This window comes from Cydia strobilella, chromosome 5 (assembly GCF_947568885.1).
Source record: "Cydia strobilella chromosome 5, ilCydStro3.1, whole genome shotgun sequence".
Lineage (NCBI taxonomy): Eukaryota > Metazoa > Arthropoda > Insecta > Lepidoptera > Tortricidae > Cydia > Cydia strobilella.
Genome location: NC_086045.1, coordinates 3,360,106 through 3,383,748, shown reverse-complemented (window position 1 = coordinate 3,383,748; position 23,643 = coordinate 3,360,106). Strand labels below are relative to the sequence as shown.

General features: G+C 37.4%; 1 protein-coding gene across 2 annotated transcripts in view; it reads right to left on the bottom strand.

The window, feature by feature from the left end:
* The window catches only part of LOC134741319 (uncharacterized), an 86,363-nt gene extending 74,517 nt beyond the window's left edge, over positions 1–11,846 (bottom strand). Inside the window, exon 1 of one of the 2 annotated variants that reach the window (XM_063674068.1) lies at positions 11,752–11,846. The gene's annotated coding sequence lies outside the window, so the exon portion shown is untranslated. Of the gene's footprint in view, positions 1–11,680; positions 11,719–11,751 lie in introns of those variants that run through there. The other variant, XM_063674069.1, reaches the window with a different exon arrangement.
* Positions 11,847–23,643: the final 11,797 nt, after the last annotated feature.

Below are 23,643 nucleotides of genomic sequence, written 5' to 3'. Positions count from 1 at the left end.
TTCTTCAATCAAATCAAAAGATCCATTTTTTTATTCTATTTTTCGACGAGGTAAATTGTAGCTGCCACGTGGTACCATAAATTTGGTCGGACACAGGAACCTGCGAACGCAGGATTTGGCCGACCACTTTTTTTTACTGTCCTCAAAGGTAGCTATCCTGACATACACGTTTTTGTACCACTTTTTTGCCATTTGCACAAAATTTGCCAGGATAGGCCGCGGTCGACTAAGAGCAGTTGAAGCTACTAAAAGTCAGCTACCCCCACACAGTAGGCATTTTCAATTTTTTTATCAGGTAGGGTTTCATGCAGCCGGCCACCGGGCTAATAATAGAAGGGAATGGGCGATCTCGCCGCTTCGCTTCGCGTTCGCGAGTTGTTCGCTTACGTAAGACGCTGCGTTATTCGTAATGTCAACACGCCCAAGTTTGTTATTCAGAGGATTAATTTTTATTTTATCTGTACGTAAAAAGCAGTTGGATGTACGCTTTTCAGCTTTTATTAATACTGATACGTCTAAAATAAATGTTTTCAAAAGTTGAGGACATTTGAATATCACACACTTCGGCCGTGAAAATTAAAACTGCCGAGGTAATATCAAGTGATTCCCTAGAGTATAGAATTTTCAATAAAGGCATTTGTATTGTAGTTCGGGCGTTTATCCGCAACTCGACGACTGACGCCCATTTTGCGTGACAGGGAGGGGGGGGGGGCTAGTCTTGCCAGCCCAACGCCTCGAGGAATCCTATCAAGCCTTTGATGTTGAGTAGGACCTCGGGGAGGTCTCTCAGGGATCCGAGATGTTTTGCCCTGTGTTTTGGTTGTATTCCTATTTGTCTTCGTCGGGCATGCACACATGGGAATAGGAGCATTCATATGAATCATTCCCATCTATCCCCGCCTCATATATGGCGGTGGTCACGTTTATAAGGTCAATTAGGGTAATTGCAATGTGCAACTATTATTGCCTCTATTATTTATTTCTCAAATACGTTTAATTCATAACGCCCTCTGTTATGTTTCATGGGCCAACGATGGTGCGATTCCGTAATGCGTGCTCTCAACCACCGCATGGCCATCTCGCTGGTCCAGCGCTGGGCCATCGTGTAGAGGAGCCATCCATCGCATGACCATCTCGCTGGTCCAGCGCCCGGGCCATCGTGTAGAGGAGCCATCCGTCTCTAAACGCAAAATCACGGAAGCTCTTGTATCTCACGTTGTTTAAAAAAATAACTCAATAAGACGCAATAATCCCACAGTTGCACTTATCCCGGTCGACCATAACTAATATTTGATAGTTTTGATTGATTTTATAATGTTAAATAATGTCATAATTCTCAATGCCTTTAGCTCGTTCTTAAATATGTTAGGTGTGTATTTGTCAAGATCATAATTTAAAAGTTCAATAGCCTCTAGCAAGAAAGGTGAAGCAAAAAACATCCTTTCAGGTCGACTGAAGCCACGTTTTGGAGCTCTGCCTTATCTGTAATTAGCGTTTCCACAGATCACTCTACTATAGACGGAGCATGTAAGACAACTCGCGTTAACTACAGATTGGCGCTTCCATATCATACTAAAGTTAATGTGGGGAATACCGTCTATAAAGTAAGACCGTTTACAAGCACTTTCGTCACTTCTAACTCTTGCGTTTGTACACATACTCCTTTGCAGGTAACTTACGATTTTCCCCACATTGACCTTATACTAAACTAGCTTTTGCTCGCGACTTCGTCTGCGTGGACTTAGTAACAGCAGCTAAAGTAAGCATAGCGCCTGGAAAAATTCTCATAGCAATTCAATTTGAGCATATTATGCACACAAATTAGCAGGCACTTCATTAATTATCCCGCTTATACCCCGCTTTTTACTTTCTTAAGGGATGATTTTCAGGATAAAAACTATCCTATGTCCTTCTCAGGGACTCAACCTATCTCTATGCCAAATTTCATCTAAATCGATTCACACAGAACACAGGGAACACATAGACAGAAAGACAGACAGACAGACTTTCGCATTTATAATATTATTAGTATGGATTAGCGACGAGCGCGTAGTGTAGTACGACCTTTAATTTGTTTTACTTCCACGTTTTTCATCTTTATAATAATGATGATGATGATGTAATCCTGTTATCCCTCATTAGGGAGATAGGGTTCGCAGAAGAACTTTCCATTCCATCCTGAGCGGATGGTATGGATTTCATTGTTTTTATCTTAAATTCCGACGTTCGTGTAATTAAATGTGTACAAAACGCGACTGTAAAGTTTTGTGTAGAATATCGTGGCTTAGAAATCTGCGCCAATGGTTCCAGAAAAGCACACGGTCACTTTTCAGAGCTACTGTGTCGAAGGTTCAGATTGCTATAATTATTGCCAAACTGCGATAGCAGACGGCACCCGAAGAAGAATATTTAAGAAACGCTTTCTGAAACGGAATCTATATGAGGTGATCTATGGCATCTCTACACCTGCTTTGACAAACTTTGTCACTTTCCGCTCTCTTTAAGTCCCATTTCACACCAATTAAGGAAAATGAACGCTTTGATGCCATCCCGCATCACATGCAGTCATGTAAGTGTTAGTCCCCGAACCAAAACGAGGGTAGTAATTGTGACATTTTCAACTAAAAAGTACCACATTGTCGCTTGTCAATAAGGTTGATTTTCAATTGAAGCTATATGGCAATAGCGGCTTATTGACAACCGACAATAAGTACCCTTTTGATTGAGAATAGCACAATTGATTATGTGAAATGTATGAATAGTAGATTGTGTCACAAGGGAGCATTATTACATATTTACAGCGTGGGCGTACATCGAATCCCGAACGAAGCGAAGGATTCTAAAATATTATCCTGAGCATAGTGAGGGATTCATGTGTTAACGCCCAAGGTGGGAATAATTTTGCTATCAATGACACATACTACAGCTTTTCACATCAACTATGAGGAATTATTATGCTAAAAAATTGTATGCCTTAATAGATTATAAATAAATTGTAATCGATTATGTGCATATTATTTACATATTTCATTCTTGTTAATATTTTGTACTGACAATAAAATGTTATAGAACATAGAACAGAAAAGGGCCACTTTGATCACTCCTAGCAGGGAAGAAAAAGCGCTTTTCCGAATAGGTTATGTGAAAATGTAGGTAAATAATAGTCGTCCCCACGCTGGCCCAAAGCGGGTTGCGGACTTCAAATTCTTCGCAGATGTATGCAGGTTTCCTAATGTCTTTCTTCCTTGAAGAGCTGATAAATATCAGGTTTTATTTTGTATATAAATTCCGAAAAACTTATTGGTCACCCAGGATATCCGGATTAAATGTCGCACGCCCTTTGCACGGCTAGGCCACAGGGCGGACACGCTATACATCAAAAATCACTTGCGTTTCTATGTGTGAACGACACGTCTGTATACGCGTCATGCGTCGTAGTGTAAGTTGCTTAAAAACAGTATTGAGCAGCCGGCAAACGGCCGTCAATCTGCTGTCGCGGGACGAGGTAATTCGAGTCGGGGCGGGGCGGTGCGTGGCCGTATTACTTATTCTGTGGCTAGGCTATCAACGCTACTCATTAGACTTATATTGACCGGGATATAGACCGTGATTACCTTTTGTATTATTTGTGAGCTCCCGATATTCGTTATTATTGTTATTCGATATATGCGTCGAAATATCGGGAGCTCACAAATAATACAAAAGGTAATCACGGTCTATATCCCGGTCAATATAAGTCTAGTGAAACTAACCGTGAATCATTCAAAACTCTAACGCTTCTCATTTCACAATAATTAAATAAATCAATAAAATATATTTATTTACCATACAAAAAACAATGAATTGCAAAATGAATAAAAAATCAGGTAGAATTTACAAATATTTGTGCTGCAAAATGGATGAGACTCAGCGAGACCGCTGATTTTCAGTCCCCAATCAAAAAACTTAAAGCTAATTCTTAACTAAGTTATTAAATATATAACTAACCTAACTAATTAAGGAAAAAGAACGCTTTGATGCCATTCCGCATCATAATATATGCATGTGTTAGTAATCCCTGATTCCTCTGAACCATGAAGAGGGTTAACTATTTATGTGAAAGCACAAGAATGAATTCGGGATGCGTCGAATTGATCCAAGGAAAACTTATCTCGATATGAAATCGGTCCTTGACAGGTTTGTATAAACTAATTATTAAAAGACTTATATTGACCGGGATATAGACCGTGATTACCTTTTGTACCAGTGATATCCGAATCAAACACGCGTAGTGACACCGTGAGTGTAGTGTGTTTGGACAGACCAACGAGTGTGAACGCGACCGGACCAACAAGTGTGAATGCGACCGTTGGTAACGTTGAAAGTGAACGCAGCCGACGCGCAAGAATGAGGGTAGACAGAGCGCTGTCTACACAACTTTGACACCCACCCGCTATCTTCAATCACCCGTGAACATGATGCATGTAACTGCGTCGAAATATCGGGAGCTCACAAATAATACAAAAGGTAATCACGGTCTATATCCCGGTCAATATAAGTCTAGTGAAACTAACCGTGAATCATTCAAAACTCTAATTATTAAAATATTACTTTAATATGTGATTTTACTGTGTACTCGGTTTTTGGTATCGTATTGGAAGTTATTTGAATTTGATTTTAATTTTAGTTTATTACAATGGTTGACATGTGTTTATTGATATTAAATATTTTAAATTAAATTGAACTACAAATAATATGGGTAATGTATTATAAATAATCTCGCTATTGAAATAATAAAAAAAGAGGAAACCGTGGGCGAAATAATGGTACATTACGATACAAGTGCGAAAAATAGGAAATTCGAAACGAGTGGCGATAAATTAAAACACGACCGAAGAGTGTTTTAAATCGACACGAGTCGCGAATTACCTATTCGCACATGTATCAGTACATAATTATTATGGTCCTTGAAATTTTCGACATAGTTACGTAATGTGCTAATTATCGCACTAGTGCGGTAAAGTAATACCATGTGTACTGTACATATTGTAATAGGTACTATTTTTTTATTTATATAATTATATTTGTTATCTGTGTCCGTGCCACAACTAATTCGTAGTTTCTAGGGTTTCGTACCCAAAAGGTAAAAACGGGACCCTACTAAGACTGCTATCTGTCTGTCTGTCTGTCCGTCTGTCACCAGGCTGTATCTCATGAACCGTGATAGCTAGACAGTTGAAATTTTCACAGATGATGTATTTATGTTGCCGCTATAACAACAAATAATAAAAATAGAATTATTTTATTCTATTTTTATTATACATTTAAGTGGGGCTCCCATAACAACAAACACGACTTTTTTGTTGTTTTTTGAGTAATGGTAAGGAACCCTTCGTGTGCGAGTCCAACTCGCACTTGACCGGTTTTAAGTCAAGTCCCTACTGAAAACCATTAAGATTGCCAATAAATTCCTTCAGTCTCCATAGGCATTTACAAACATTTTCAAATATCAATAACTTAAAAGTACACAGAAAATTGCTACATAAACAACTTTGTCAAATGAAAGCTGTCAAATCAGAGTAAGTACGGCACAAATTCCCTGAAATCATAAAGTTTGAAGTCAATATTTTGAGATTCCGTGTCCTTCGCTAAGGTAAGTAAACAAGTTAATGGAACAAATGGCTGGCTAAATTTGCTTGTTAAAATTGTTTACTTACCCTACTTCGGAGATAACGAAAAGTACAGTTAGCACCAAAAATAACGGATTAGACTACGCGTGTGTACATAGATACATTCTCTAATAGCTTAAAAAAAGTATATAATAAATAAATAAATAGTATAGGAAAATCTTACACAAATCAACTAAGTCACAGTAAGCTCAATAACGCAACTACGTAGGCGAACAACACGCGAACGCGAAGCGGCGCGGCGCGGAGCGGTTTTTTTTTTATACTACGGGGTGAATCAATCCTTTGATACCTATAGAAGTGTCCTACGTGGGCGATCTCGTTGCGAACGCGAACGCCGTGGGCACGCCGCGCCGCATAGCTTCGCGTTCGCGAATTGTCTGCTTACGTAAGACCATAGAGTAACTTATACTAGAGCGGTACTGTCATAGTAAATTTTGTAACCCCAGTAAATTCACTGCCATCTGTCGACACACTTTAAAACTAAAAATGAAGATTTATAAAAATACGATAGAATGTATTTAAATATAGATAAATGATTTTTTTTATTTGCATTAAATATTTTTATGATTTTGACCCATGTTCTTTCACTGATATGCGTTAAAATTGTTAAATATCAAACGAAACCGTCAACGCCATCTATACGACTGTAGGCCAAAACTAGTAGCGCCCTCTGAACGAGAATCAAATTTTCTTGATTTTCGAGGCACGTTTTTTCCTTAGACTGTATCCATCTATTACGGAGTTATATCTATCTTCGGTAAGACACTGCGTAAGGCTTGTGTTGTGGGTACTTATAAAACAATATAGGGGGGGGGGGTTATTTTAGGCTAAGTGTAGAATTATTTTTTATTTAAGGTGTGTTTTGTTTTGTTAGTTAATTTCAATGTAATATTTTAAAATATTATCAAATAAATCCAATTATTCGATAAAAAAAAAAGTTAATTTAAACAATATATATATAATATGTACATAATATTTATTTACTTATTTTTATTTAATGGTAGGAACTCCAAAAATACGCACGAAGCGTTTTGCTTCCACATTTCTTATGCGAACTGCCAAGGAGTGGAACGCCCTGCCCGAGTCTGTGTTTCCGCATGAGTACAATCTGGGGCTCTTCAAGACAAGAGTTAATAGGTACCTCATAGGTAAGCGTGCTCCACCGTAGACACCATCACTTACCATCAGGTGGGATCGTGGTCAAACGCCTGCCTATCCATACTAATCCATACTAATATTATAAATGCGAAAGTGTCTGTCTGTGTGTTCCCTCTTCACGCTTAAACCGCTGAATCGATTTAGATGAAATTTGGCATAGAGATAGGTTGAGTCCCTGAGAAGGACATAGATTGGTTTATATACCGAAAATCATCCCTTAAGAAAGTAAAAAGCGGGGTGGAATTGAGATAATTAATGAAGTGTCTTCTAATTTGTGCATAATATGCTCAAATTGAATAATTGCTATAAGATTTTCTCCAGGCGCTATTCTTACTTTAGCTGGGGTTACTAAGTCCACGCAGACGAAGTCGCGGGCAAAAGCTAGTTCATCATAAAAAAACCCATTTGGCAAAGGGTTTTTCTTCCCTGCTAGGAGGGATCAAAGTGGCACTTTTCTGTTCTCTGTTCATTTTATTGCCAGTACAAAATATCACAATGATATATGAAAATAGTATGCACATAATCGATACCAATTTCTTTATAATCGTGGATTCCTCCTATGTGGATTCCACCTTGGGCGTTGACACTTGAATCCCTCACTTCGCTTAGGATTCAATGTAGGCCCACGCCGTATATATGTCATTTTGCTCCCTTGTGACACAATCTACTATTATTGCACATCTCGACAAAAAAAGTACAGAAAGAAAAAGACTAAAGATAGAGGCACTCTCACTAACTTTTCGCTAAAACGTTGTCTAAAATATCTGCAAATGACAAAACGACGTCAAAAACGTGTAACATAACGAAGAAGAGGGTACCTGTCAGAAAAAAAATTCTACAATTTTATTGAACAAACCCGAAATGCTTGTTAATAGAGCGTTTTCATCATAAAATGAGCAAAAGATTTCAGGTGTCAATCAAATTTTTTTTCACCAAACCAGCTGGTAAAGGCTCTTGATTGTTCAAATAAGTACTCCTAAGAAAGTTGCATTTTATCCACATGTGAAGGAAAGTAATCTAATGCAAATTTCAAGGTGGATTCTTATGTTTGATGGTAGAATTGACTTTTAAATGATGATTTTGAATGATAAATATTTAATAACATTAATTTTGAATCAATTTGCTTTGATTTTGTTTGATATTTTACAGTTAGTATTATTCTTGTGTTGGTGTGTTAAAAAATTTAGTGTTTCACTGAAAATTTGTTTAAAGCTCGTGCTTTGAAACCCTCGCAACGCTCAAAATTCTGTTTTTCCTGTTTTGGAATCTTTCGCTTGCTCGGATATCAATATTAGCACGAGCGGTTAAACAACAACTTTGCCCCCTTGTAAAACAAATAACTATTAACGATTTTTATCGCAATTTTATATCCGCCTGAGGCTCGACGATTTTTAGTGTTCCGTACAAAACTTTTTTTTGACAAACGGAACACTTATGGGATCACTTCGGTCTTACAAATCAGTTAAATGCGTTTTTAAGGAATTACCTTTGATAGAAAGACAGAAAAAATATCTACTTCTCGTTGCTGAGACTCGTAAAATATTTGGAAGACAACGCAAGACAGCACAATTGCCACTTATAACTTTACTTAAAAATGAAATTTTACAAATCAAATAATTACTCTGACGAAATGGCCGTCTTTTCTCTTATTTCCCTTTTCCTGAATTCCTTAATTTACGGTACAACTTTTTCAATTTTACGATACGAGTAGGAGAATACTGTAAACAAAAGCCAAATTACCCCTGGCATTTATTAATGCCCTGCCACTTTAACCTATAAAACGCCTGTTAAACCCATAAAAAATATATGCGTTGATTATTGAGTTCCACCTATACTACTATATAGGTAGGTACAGAAGGTAACAGCGTTCACGCGATCGATGTCATTGTCAATTTTCTTGATAAATTGCGTTGCTCTAGTTGTCGCATTGCTGTCGAAAAAACGTTTATCCGCCGGACACTATGGACACTGACAATTTAACCTAAAATCATCGAGAATTTTATAAATTGAATTCCTACCTAACGCTGATGAAACGGTTTTTTAGTTTTCCGTCTTTCGCGGAAGGTTGGAAGCCATCCCATGGTTCGCGCGAACATTTTAAATTGAATCAGCCAAATTGGCCCGGGATTTTTTTAATCCCGTGCAGTGTTAACCCGCACGCCTCTCATGCACTGAAAACGCGGTGAAACTGAGAATTGTATAAATGTAAAAATTTACAAGCTTTTTATTAACTTGCAATGTACCTATGTATCTGTACAAGTCAAATTGTGAGAATCCGCCGTTTACAAACGGCGTCGTCATTTTACAAACGTTTTCATGTTTGTAAAATGCCAAAGGCGAATACTCTGATTCTGATTGATAAATTAAATAGAGCAAGTTATGAATAGTTTCTTAAATTTTTTTTTGTTATAAGATATTTTATTGTCATATTAAATCTACTGCGAATGGAGTCCGGATACTTTTATAATTTAGTTTAGATATTGTTGTAAACTACCTAAATGTAAAAAAACCATGCAAACAAGTTTCTATGCAGAGGGGCCAGGTCAGTTATCTTTGCAGGTTACTGTACACACTGAGTTATTATTACTATAGAGACGACATACCAAACAATGAAATTGTCGCACTCACAACCAACCAAACCACCACCACGCGACCAAAACTTCGTAAGCGCCGTTTAATTCATGGCGCTTACGCGCTTAGGTCGCGTGATTCACGCGCCGCTTCTATGGTTTGATACCAAAACGGCAGCAACTCATGGCGCAAAATACTGGTTCTCTGTGCCGGTTCTATACGTTAGTAATAATAGCTCAATGACTAGATTAAGTTTAAATATTTGTAGGGGATATTTCATTATTATGTGCTGGTTTAGGTGCGTTAATCCGTTGATTTTGGTTGACATAAATTTGTTTCTCATTGTGTTTTTTTAAGGAACGGTATTGCTGCAACGGTTTACTGGTTCCAAAATTTTTTGCCAATAAAAAAATAATTAACAAATAAATAATTTTGGCTTAGGCAAAGTTGTACTGAAATTTATTTCATGAAATAAATAATCTAATGTATTTTTAGGCACTGTAGGTAACTAATGAAACATCGGCAAAACATCATTCAAACATCAAACATTTATTCAGCAAATAGGCCACAGGGGCACTTTTACATGTCAATTTTTACAAACAATAAAGTTAACTCAAAATTACAAAAAGAAAAAAAAAACAATTACATGAATATAAATGTCAAATTAACAAAAAAAGCGAATAAAAAATATACAAACAACAGAAGTACTAAAATTGTTTAGAGATGAAAAGTCTCAGAGATAAAATGTATATGATAATAAAAAAGATCATCAAATTATCCAGAGATGTAAAGGGTCTCCAAGACTTGAATTGTTATATAATTAATAAAAAGACAAGATATTAAATCAGACAAACAGACAAGAACCGAATGAAGTGCCTCACGTTAATGCCATTAGGTGAACGTTTCTTTCTTTTTGCCATTATTTTTTTTCTTGTGACCTTTTTTGTCACTTTTGTGTTATTTCTAGTTAGGATTACGAGCCCTTTTCATCCTTATAGGAGAAAAAAAGTGTCCCGAAATTTTCATATATATCAAACTTTCCTTTTTGTTACCGCCATACAAAGTATATGGGGAAATGGTAACACAATAGGAAAAAACCTTGGGACATTTTTTTATCCCATTAAGATCGAAAGAGCTTGATTCTGAGTATAAATATAAATACTACAAAATTTATGAAAAACTACAAAATTAATGAGTGTCATTTTTTTAGGAAACGTATCATCATTATCATCATCATTATCATCATCATCATCATCATCATCATCGGATAGGTAGCAGTAGAACGGATATTTATATAGCAAATTTAAATACGCGTGTACTTTTTTGTCTAATTAATTATTCTGTGTAATCCTCGTGGATTTACTTCCTTTGGTAACTATATAAATAATTAAATTTTACTTTATTTTGGAAATAATATACAAATACAAGGGCTTGATTTTAGCCGATATCTAAAGTCTATGGTTCTTTAATTAATGTTGTTTTGTATAGAGTGCTCTGCTTTGATAAAATTAAGATTTTTTTGTTTTCAAAAATCAAGACACATCTACAAAGTGTAGTAATTTTTGAAAGTTGTTAACGTACCTACCTACTTTAAATTAAATTGTATTTAATTAAAATCTCATCAACTCCTTATCGTAGGAAACTAAAATATCAATTTCTATATACGGTAAAATCTTGATACCTACCTACCTATTTTTATTTTGTTTTTATTATAGGACATTCTCACACAGATTGATTATTTTGACTTAATTCCAGAGTAAGCTCAATAAGGTTTGTATTGTGGGTACTCAGACAACGATATTATATAATATACAAATACCTACATACAAAACACCCATGACTGGAATAAATATTTGTGCTCATCATACAAAAACCTGCCCAAACCCAGGACCTTCGGCTTCATAGGCAAGGTCACTTCACTACACTACCCATTAGGCCAGACCGGTGGCCATATTTTATAATGGTATTAGAGCATACTTAATATAATAAATCAAATGTCACTGCTGAGACAAACGTATCATTTATTTAGTAATATTTTGTTCAAACATATAAAAGGAACATTTAGCGCAACTCATGATTTTATAATATAAAACTTTTGTATACCTAGTTAAATCATCCTTCTTATACATAAAGATTGGTTATTGTTTACATTAGGTAGGTATATTATTCTAATATTCCGACCAATCTAATGACATAAGTTAATCACCAAGTTTTATTTAACATAATATGTGTAGATTACTAACTCCTAACCCAATATTATAACGTAAAAAAATAATATTTACGACTTAGACAAGCATTAAAAATAGTCGAAGCACAAATACCCTTAAATCCTCTTACATCAACACACAGGTACCTTTTTCCGTAAACACCTCAAAGTCCGAACATGGCATACTAGTGAAAAGTTTCGATATGCCACAAGCTTCGGGCGCGCGTGTTTACTGCGCGGCGTTCGGCGGAAGACTGACGCTTGCTTGGTCGGGCTGTAGTCGCACTCACAAATGCGACCAGTCGCTGTCGCAAATGCGACCAGTCGCTGCTTTGTTTATCAGCCGAGCTTCAGACAGTTTGAGATTAATGTGCGCTGTTAGGGCCGGTACAGTCCGTCGGTCGGCGCTTAGTCTGTGCGGAAAGGGAAGAGTCGTAGAATGTATTGGTTACCTTATATTCCACGGCTCTCCCTTTCCGCACAGACTATTTGGAATTCTTAGATGGGTAACCAAACTAATATATTTATTAGTTCAACATGTCCAAAATACGCGAGTACGAGCGAGGTGCATAGAAAGCAAACGCACACGCTAGCGAGTCAGTGTCAAACTGGTGGTAGCAGTACAGGATTCGTCTCATGAGGCATCTTGCTCACACGTATCAAATTGGTGTGCGTGAGAGAGACGTATCAAAATAAGATAAAATCTTTATAAAATTATTAAAACCGAAATAGTATAGTTTGTCAAAGGACTGTCTCATTTCAAACATAGACAGAGAGAATCATACTGTCTTCGTCTTACACTAGTACTAGCACCCAAAAGAAAAGGATGAGTATTGTTTTAGGGTTCCGTACCCAAAGGGTAAAAACGGGACCATATTACTAAGACTCCGCTGTCCGTCTGTCCGTCCGTCTGTCCGTCTGTCTGTCACCAGGCTGTATCTCATGAACCGTGATAGCTAGACAGTTGAAATTTTCACAAATGATGTATTTTTGTTGCCGCTATAACAACAAATACTAAAAAGCGGAACCCTCTTTCTTCGCCAACAACAAAAATCTATTTTACTGAAGTTAAACCAAACTTTTGCAAACTTTGCTGCAGCGGTATCATGGTCGCCTTTTTGTCACTTGTCATATCGTGCGTCACTTTCGCACTTACGTACGTGTTAGAGCGTGACAGGTATGGTGACAAAAATGATAGACCGCCGTCTATCTTAGCCCCGCTGATTGGGTTATTTGCCGTTCAGTATTTAGGTTGGAGAAAATTAAAGTATCAGTTATCCTTCGGTAATAGTTACAAAAGTAACGAAATAATACCAATAAACAGTTTTTAAAATTATTTTGCAATCGGAATTCATTTTCTGCCTCCGGATCCTTTTCAAAGTTTTCATATAAATATTGTTAAACTTTGTATGGTCTGCGGAGTATATAGTCCTCCTCATCATTTTCGTTGACGGCGACCCTAAATAAACATTATGGACGTTGTCTAGCGTGAGCCCTAATGTGGCTGGCCAGGCCGAACTTGCTCTTAAATACTCTATTGCACGCGTGACAATAAAGTTGGCCAGCTGCGTTAAACGTGTACACGTAGGGCTTAGGTCTTTCTTTCCGCAACGGGCGTTTTATGTCTAGGCTTGTGAGGAGCTTATTTTCAAATGTTTTGACACCGTTATGGATGGTAGAACGCCAAGATGACCTTCCAGCAAGCTCCTCCCAACGCTCAGGGTCGATGGCGCAAGCGCTCAGATCCTCACGTCCTTGTAGCGCAGGTGCTGACCACCGTGCTTCCTTACCCTCCGCCAGCTCAGAGTAGGGAACAGCTTTAGGCAAGTGGTCATCTATTCGAAGGACGTGGCCCACACCATCTGAGCTACCGCTACATTAGTATGGCCTCGATGCCATACATTCCGGAACGACGCAGCGCATTGCGGAGTATATCCGTAGTCTGATCCGCTTCTTTTGATACTGACTATACGTTGTACACGTCTAGAGATGCAACTGTACGGCTACTGTCAGTTTGAGACTGACATAATATACGCTAGCGCAGCGGTCGGCAAACCGCGGCTGGCGAGCCGCATGCGGCTCTTGAAGTCACTCAAAATATTAACTCTTGGGGTTCCCAGACTAAGGAAAAAAACCTTTGCGGCTCTTTGAGGTTCATAAATCTAGTGATTTCTACTGTGATTGGCTTCTTCTTAAAAGTTTGCCGACCCCTGCGCTAGCGTGTGCGTAACTTTTTTTCTATGCATCTCGCTCGTACTGGCATATTAGTGCGAGCGAGATGTATATAAAATAAGTTACGCAGACGTTAAGAATATGTCAGTTTGACACCTGTAGGCCGAGCACATGATTGACGAGACAGTATCTCGCCGCGAGATGGACTACCCGTCTTTTACTAACTGTATGAATTAAAGGGGGAAGGGTAGTAGAGATACTCTCGCGCCAATCATGTGCTAGCCCGGCTTGTAAGGCAGTCGTGGTGTAAGGTTACTGGGCTAGATGAACCTAGGGCGTAAATACCGGATACGTTAATAAAATCGGTGAAAACTAGTATGAACTACGGTTTATCAATTAAAACAAAAATATTACGCAGCGTCTTACGCAAGCGAACAACTCGCGAACGTGAAGCGAAGCGGCGCGGCGCTGTGCGACGGGCCCACGGCGTTCGCGTTCGCAACGAGACGTAGGACTCTTCTAAATATTCTATATGTATCAAAGGATTGATTCACCCCCCGCCGCATCGCTTCGCTTCGCGTTCGCGTGTTGTTCGCCTACGGAGTACGCTGCGTTACTTTGCTAATCCGCTAAAAATAACGTGCTAGTCTATCACAGTGCTACCCGTTTTTGCTTGCATATTTTTTTAAGTATGCAATAAATTTTTCACCTCAGCAGCTCGAACAAGCCTACTTTCGTCACTCCCTGGAGTGAGGAAAGTGCGACTTTCCTCACTCCAGGGAGTGAAACAATGTAGCTTTTTAGTGAAGGCCATGAACTTCATACTTTTATTACATTTTTTTTATGGTATGGTACGGTACGGTACGGTCCGGTCCGGTCCGGTCCGGTCTCGTCTCGTATCGTATCGTATCGTATCTTATCGTATCGTACATATTATCATACTTTTTTTTCTGTTTATTCTGTGTTATTCGAAATACATTTTAACCTTTAATATGTTAATATTGTCTTCGGTTACCGCGATAGTTACTCATGAAATAAAACTATGAAAACGGTAATATGTTCTCACTACTGAGGTGAAAAATTATGTGTGCAACACGAGAGCAAAGTTATTTTACATCTCGTGTTTTTGAGTCCCTCGCTACGCTCAAGATTCTACCTTAGAATCACTCGCTTCGCTCTTGATTCACAATTATAGAATCTTTCGCTTTCTCGGGACTCAAAATAAACACTCGCAAGAAAAACCAACTTTCCTCTCTTGTTGCACAAATAACTATTCCCACCCTCCTACCACGGTCAACGATATATTGGATTTTTCTTTTTCTTTATCTTATTTCCGAGTAAGTATAGACATAATAAATTATTATGCCCAGTTTTCCCGCAGTAAATTGAATCGAACAACGAGGTCTATTATTACCTCGTCTATTATATTTATTGCTGCGAAGAAAACATCATCACTTTTGCGATTTCATGTTTATATTATTGTTTGCAGTCTTTCATTTGAACTTGAGAATTGTGAAATGTATGAAAACAAGTAGGTATATAGGCCACCAAACGAAGGAAATTCAGGGGAAATAATTCTTGTATAAGCAAATTTTTGCATAGTTGTAGAGAATGGTCCGAGGCATAGATTAGTATATGTTATTACTGTAATAGATAAGAAACTCTCGGACATTTCACGTTCACGTCTCTACTAGTGCTGCCTCTAGCGGTCCTGCTCTCAACTAATGAGACTATAGTAGAAAACACGCACACATGTACACACTACACACACACCCACACACACATGCGCATACTCGTGGGCTCTTTACCTGCAGGTAAGGTGAAGGGGGCGGAGTGCGCCTGCCGTGTAAGTGCGCCTACCCCTATATATCTATATAGACTATATAGATAGGCACACTTACACGGCAGGCGCACTTCGCCCCCTTCACCTTAACAATTTTATTATTGGAAACTGATTTATGTAGTAATCTTTGTCGTCCGTTGCACAGAAAATTACATAAATCAGTTTTAATTTTCAACAAATGAAAGAAAAGCGACATTAGTTCAAGTATAATATATTATACAATATAAGTGATTATTTAGGGTGGGGGTGAAGCTAAACGGGTCCGAAGTTAAAAGTTAAATAATTCTTAAACGGTGGCCTGTAGCAAGAAATGTTTTATTAGATAAGTGATCTACATAAAATTTTCTACAATATAGGTTTAGTAGGTACACTTTTTCGCTATATAGGATCAATATTTCAAAATATATTAGTGGGAAAGTTACTTATAATTTGTTCTAAGGTCGTTTTTCTTTTGTTTGTCGTAAATCAGAACCATAGTTTAAAAAAACCGGCCAAGTGCGAGTCGGACTCGCGCACCGAGGGTTCCGTACATTACATAATTTTAACAATGTATTTTTTATGTGAAACGTGAGTGAAAGGTAAATTGCGGTTTACGATTTATGACGTATTAAAAAAAACTACTTACTAGATCTCGTTCAAACCAATTTTCGGTGGAAATTGGCATGGTAATTAGGTATATTTTTTTCAGTTTTATCATTCTCTTATTTTAGAAGTTACAGGGGGGGGACACATTTTACCACTTTGGAAGTATCTCGCGCAAACTATTCAGTTTAGAAAAAAATGATGAGAAACCTCAATATCATTTTTGAAGACCGATCCATAGATACCCCACACGTATGGGTTTGATGAAAAAAAATTTTTTGAGTTTCAGTTCCAAGTATGGGGAACCCCCAAAATTTATTGTTTCTTTTCTATTTTTGTGTGAAAATCTTAATGCGGTTCACAGAATACATCTACTTACTAAGTTTCAACAGTATAGTTCTTATACTTTCAGAAAAATGTAGCTGTGGCATACGGACGGACGGACAGACAGACAGACATGACCAATCAATAAGGGTTCCGTTTTTTCCCATTTGGCTACGTAACCCTAAACATACATGCGCCAAAACCAACGCCCTTCCATTAGAAGGGCGTATAATGAAGTGTCGGATATCAGTTAAACAATGTATCGAAATGGATATCTCTCACCGCAGCCGAATTTCATTAAACACGTCAGTTACCGTTGTTTAACGAAGCTCGAAGTTAACCCGCTAGTGTTGTGACACTTCGTATCTAAAGACTCGAGTCTTTGCAGAAAAGCCCAGGGGCCTACCGCGAACGTTTGCCTCTCTGTCGCACTTGGAAATTCGCACGTAAGTTCGACAGGGAGGCAACACGTCGAACATGGTTCACGGTAGGCCTTCAGAGGTCTAGCTAAAATGACACTCAAACATCGACAAACGCCAAACGGCAAGTGACTATTTATTTACATCAATTATTTAAGTTTTGACTGGTGTTTTCTAATTACATAAAATTAAATTGATTAGGAAACAAAATAGTTTATTTATCATAAAAATTGTATTTGAAACCTTTTCGGCGTGAGGGGGATAATCATACTGAAACCCGACGAAAAACACAGATATCTGCAAAAGGCCGATAATAGTACATTTCGATGCTAGTGCGGAAAGCATGTCATTACATCACGAGTACACGAGCCGTAGGCGAGTGGCAAGACTCGGGACGAGTGAAGAATGAGATATCCGCACGTGTATCGAACGACGTTTTTTAATACAGTTGCGAAAAAATGAGAAAAGCAACAATGGAATTCGAAACTTTTTATATTATTAATTCTGTGACATCATTGACATTGACATTATGAATAGGTGTTTTTCTAGCTTTTATTCGACTAGAATAGATTTTGTTATTATTATTGAACCCACTTCAATGAAAGTTTTTTTTTTTCAAATGCATGTTCTATAAGACAGAAACAATTGTAAATATTAAAACATTGTTCTATTATTACCTAAATATCGTTATTTACGATTATTTGTGTAACGTATATTTATAAAAACAATATCGAATGTTGCCTTTGGAAACTTAAAACATTCTTGCAGTAAGAAAATACGCCTCTTCTTTGACAGGCGTTCCGTTCCATTCAGACAACTTATTAAGAACGGTTTTTCAACATTAAAAAATAAACGTGTTATAATACTTATAATGATGAAGAGGTAAGTAATAAAATATTAAATATGCATATTTTTCGTATTCTTACATTAACAGTAGGTTTTTATGTTGATTACGACGTTTAAAGGAAACTAATATAAAGACTCATCAATAAGTAGTCATGAATTGGAACAAATATAAATTTAAAAAAATTGGAAAAGTAAAAAGCACTAGTTCGCGAAAACCAACTTTCCGCACGCTAAACAGCCACGAAAAGTAGCACTTTTTGAGTAACTGTATTAAAAAATATTTAATCGTTTTGATCAAATATTATAATGCCTTCCATCTTATTAATATTTTTCCTACTTATTATTATAGTTATTTGACGTGCTGCGTTATGGATAGTCGATACAATATATTGTTCCCTACCTTTGACGTTAGGATTTCTACTACGAAAATTCCGCCTCTTGCTCATTAAATACTAGACATTTTTAACGATAGCTCTAGACTGACAAAAAAAGACTAGAGCTTTTCCCAACACTATAACCCTTCCTCTCATACGGTTGAGAGGAAGGGTTATAGGGTTGGGTTACGGACGCGTAAAAGGTATCGAGCAGCTGGGTATCCTATACATCATCAACATCATTATCAGCCTTTTATCGCCCACTGCTGAGCATAAGGCCTCTCTTCGAGTACGCCACTTATCCCGGTCCTGAGCTAATCTCATCCAGAACCCAACGAGCCAACGGACGCCAGGCACTCCTTTCGTCTGAAAACAGCCACCATTCCGTTAACATTTTGGCCCACCTGCCATCACTCTGCCTGGTAACATGTCCCGCCCAGCTCCATTTAAGTTTGGTTATGACGTATCCGACGTCTTGCACCTTAGTGCGGCGTCGGATCTCGACATCCCTCACTCGGTCTTGAAGTTTGATGCTATGCTCGGCATATTGGCTCTCTGTGCCACTCGGATTTTATGCACAGCCTCCTTAGTGAGCGTCCATGTCCTCCTACACAAAGTTGGCTAAACTTGCAAACCTCGTAACTCCTCCGGATTAGTTAAGAGGTTTACAACTTTAGGTCCCAACTAGCAAATCTATGTCTCCCGTTTTTACCCTTTGGGTAAGGAACTCTAAAAACAGTAGCTATTATAAGATACGCCGAGTCACACTTCGCGTGCTTAGTTCCTAAATTTTTCTCCAACTTTATTCCTGTGAGTTTTATCGTAATTGGTAGCACGAAATGCTTTTAACGCCTCTTTGTAGTCTTTTTACAAAAATACGGAGTAAATGCTACGAATAATTGAATTGGTAAAAGCAATTTGGCAATTCTTTTGATCTCTTGTGACTTTTATAACTTAATTATTTTTGAATCCGTATCACAATGAACAGTAAATGTTATTTGAAAGTCGGCTTCCATTTCTTACCAAACTAGTTTTAATATAAGTTAGAATTATTAGTGTTACTTACATTATGAGACACGAACCGCCGCCAATGTTGTTGACGATATTTTAGTGAAAGCCTTTGTTTTATCCTTTTGTGTAAAATACTGTGTCTTTTTATTTAAGAAATAAACATAATTATCTAATCTAATCAGTTTTCGTTGCTAGAAATTGACAATACAAAGAAATTATAGCGATTACATATAAAACTTCTACTCCTTCTATTTTCTTAGTTTAACAAGCGACGAAAACTAGTACCAGACATAGATATATTTGTTACCGTAAAATCCTGCTTTGATCCAATATTTGCTCGACTTTAAAGAAATGTTGAATATTTTTTTTATTGTCCTTATTAAATATTCAGACGAAATTAAAATTAAGAAGAACATCTTATGTAACATATTTCATCGGTAAATGAAACGAAGATCCAGTTACCCCATTGTGCGCCAAATTAATAGGCCCCGATAAAAAAGAGATTACTTTTATGACCAACGTAGCAATTAAAAATATGTATACAATTTCGTTTATCAGAGTATATAAATAACAACAGAAATATTATCGAATTTAAACTATCGTGAGACATACTAACTTAGCTAACTTTGCGGTTTCACTTATTTTTAGTCAAATACGTGAGTGAAACCGCAAAGTTAGCTAAGATAAAAATGTTTTGTTTGAATATATTAGACGTTATCCTATTTTTAAATTGGAGCATAGTTACCCACCAAGGAGCAAAGTAAGACCATTTTACGGTACGTAAATGTATGCCAAGTTTAATGTAATTTAAGCATGTTGTTTTCAAATGAGAGTGCAACTTTCGATTGTATCGGAGCGGCTTTTTGGCAGCGGATTCTTGTGACTTTATCTCAGATGGTAAAGAAGTTGCGTGGTGATTTCCTAGTAGAAGTTCATTATCATCATCATATCAGCCCTTTATCGCCCACTGCTGAGCAATAGGCCTCTCTTCTAGTACGCCACTTTTCCCGGTCCTGAGCTAATCTCATCCAGAAGCGAAGTATAATACTAAAATAAAAAAAAACCTGCGTTTCTATGTGTGAACGGCACGTCTGTACACGCACCATGCGTCATAGTGTGAGTAAGTTGCTTAAAAATAGTACCAAAGATAGATATCCAAATAAACGTTTTATCTATCTATCTATCTATCATATAACTCCGTAATAGATGAATACAGTCTAAGGAAAAAACGTGCCTCGAAAATCACGAAAATTTGATTCTCGATCAGATGTCGCTACTACCTTTGGCCTACTCTCGTATAGTGGGCGTTGACAATTTCGTTTGTTATTTAACAATTTTAACGCATATCAGTGAAAGAACATGGGTCAAAATAATAATTAATACAAATAAAAAAAATCATTTATCCATATTTAAATACATTTTATCGTATTTTTATAAATCTTCATTTTTAGTTTTAAAGTGTGTCGATAGATGGCAGTGAATTTACTGTGGTTACAAAATTTACTATGACAGTACCGCTCTATAATATTGTATCCTCTTTGATAGTACTGAGCGGCCGGCAAACGGCTGTCAATCTCGTGTCGCGGGGCGAGGTAATTCGAGTCGGGGCGGGGCGGTGCGTGGCCGTTCTGTATGATAATACTATTACTTATTCTGTGCCTAGGGCGGCAAGACGTTAGGGGCGGTAGCAAGGCGGCAGCCTATAAGATGAGTACTGAGAAAGGGGCGACTAGTAGTTACTAAAGGGCTTGGGGCCTAGGGCGGTCAAGAATGCAAATCCGCCACTCTGAAGTTACATCATAGGATAATTTTACGATGTTAACCAATTAAATATCAGATAACCAACCAAATTAAGTTAGACCAAGAGAAGTCAGCAACGGTTCTAATAGCACACGCAGTGAGTTATTTTAAACGTCAAACTTTTATAAAATGATGACATATAAATAACACTTGCACTGCGTGTACTATCAAAATTGTTGCACTACTCTTGCTACTCGTAACTCTGTCAATATATCGACGCCAATTCGAATTATAAAACTTGATATCTTGATATATTGATTTTGTACTTATTTTGATGCGAACTTCATAATCGTGATATGTTTGTCAAATTAATAATAATTCAACTTGACATTTAAAATTTTAACTGGACCCAGACATAATTTTACGCTCATCACCCAGAAGGTCAATAAACGTGTAAAGTTTAAGTATATTATAAACCGGCAAAAGCCTGTTTGCCGCCATCTTCTGCTCTGATGAACCGAGAAAACGCGAGATTACTCGAGCGAGACCGAGTCAAAATCCTCCAATGAACCAGTTTTAAAATAAAATTAATACGATTTTTAAGTAAGATAATTTCACCTGAATATAGCGATAGCACAATCGAAATAGGACATATCGAAATCTCTAGAACAGTCCTGAAAGGTACCTGTGTATGTTAATGAAAGGTCATGTTTTCAAGTCCAGACCATCTCATGTTTGGGGACGTCGAAAAACCGCCGCCATCTTGGAAAATGTGTTTCATCCTATAGAAAGGCGCCTTTTAGTCTGAATCAACGCACTTGAAAATGTGGCCTGAGGCAAACAAAAAATTAAACATACTTTTGTGTAAATTAATTAAACCTTCATAGAGAAAACATTTGAACAAGCGAGGTTTTTCGTCAATCCCTTTTCAAGGCAAATTCTCCTTGAAAAAACCTGAACTGGAGTTGAAAAGAACTAAACCTTTTAAAATCACTGTAGACGTCCTGAATGTAAATGTGACGCGTAAGGCTGTGTCCATGTTTTTTTTTAATTTTTTTATTTAAATTCCAGAAAACTGTTAGATGGGGCAATCTTTGGACGAAATCTGTCTGGTTTTTATTAAAACTACATTAGGATTGGCCAGGAGATCGATTTCAGTTGGACTGAAAAGAAAACCAACGAAGAGATTTTACGTATAGTAGGAGAGAAGAGGAGTTTGTTAAGAACTATAGATAATAGGAGAGGAACGATGCTTGGGCTTGATAAGTCACTACGTCATATCAAAAACATCATAGAAGGGAAAGTTGAAGCAAAAAGAAAGAAGGGAAGACCAAGGAGAGCGTACATGCCTCAAATAAAGGAAAAACTCAACGTCGTGTCATATCAGGCTGTCAAAGAGAAGGAAGAGGACCGCCAAACATGGAAATTGCTCCACCGACAAGAATCTTACTCTTAAATATATGATGATGATGAGGAGGTCGATTCTATTTCACAATACTTTATGATTTTAAAACTTTCAAACTAGTTTTGTTACGACCTTCAAGATCCTCCTGGTGATTGGCACGCATCTGACGTACGAATTTCACTTCATTTCGTGAATCTGAATCTCACTCAGCGGTAGCGATTTTCAAGGCCGTAACCGGTTCAAAACCTTAACAAATTGTTAAATCTTAATCGTCCTCCAGATTGGGTGGTAAACTGTTTTATCCAACTATAACTTTAGTATATCTGCGATTTACAAACAAAGTTTGTAGGTGTACTGCGTGGGTCTCTATTGTTTCCCATAAAATTTTAAGTCATAATGTATTGTTTGTCCACATTTTCGTTAGTCATTAATTTGGTTTTCCTCAGAAACGCGTAACTTTTCAGGATTTCCATAAAACAAACCTAACCTAACCTATCTAACCTTACGAAAATCCTGAAAATGATGACTAATGATAATCTGAAAATCATTACATTATGACTTTCAATAATTATGTCAAACAAAGGGACTCCGTACAGCGTAGGGCGTCAACTGAAGACCAAGAACTGGTCATGTCCAAATTGGTAACTTGCCACTCAGTAAACCGAGATAGAGCTTTGTTATCTTTTATTTAGCCAACCTACGCCTTTATATTTAAATAAAGCCAGGCAATTTTGAAGAGATATAAAAGACGACAGACTAAAATAAAAAGGGATATTTTTTATGCACTTTTCTTATCTAGATTAGGATTTCGGCTGAGGATTTTAGCCGAGAAATTTTAAAGGCGTTTGTATGTTGGACGCGTGATAAAGAAAGTAAAAGTCACTTCTTAATACCGCGCGATTGAAAAAGACAGAAGCTGACATTATCACTGTCACATAGATAACGTAGGCATCATAGGTACTCGTAGAACTGGGAGTAATAACTAAAATAGAGAAAGTAGAAGTAGGTACGTAAAACTCCTACTCGCTTTAATTTCTTGGTACTTAATACAATTTTTGGTAACAAAAACTAGTAGGAGATATAAATGTTGATACCAAATTTCATGTCATTTTAAATTGTCCTTTTCTAACAAATCGCGAACGCGAAGCGACGCGGCGCGGCGCGGTGCGGCGGGCCCACGGCGTTCTCGTTCGCAGCGTCGAGTCCGACTCGCACTTGGCCAGTTTTTTAAATATTCGTCGAAACATATTTCTTTACTTATTCGATCAGCTCGCTATTCCCTGAAGGTTTCATGAAATCCAGATTATATCCACGATCTTAATA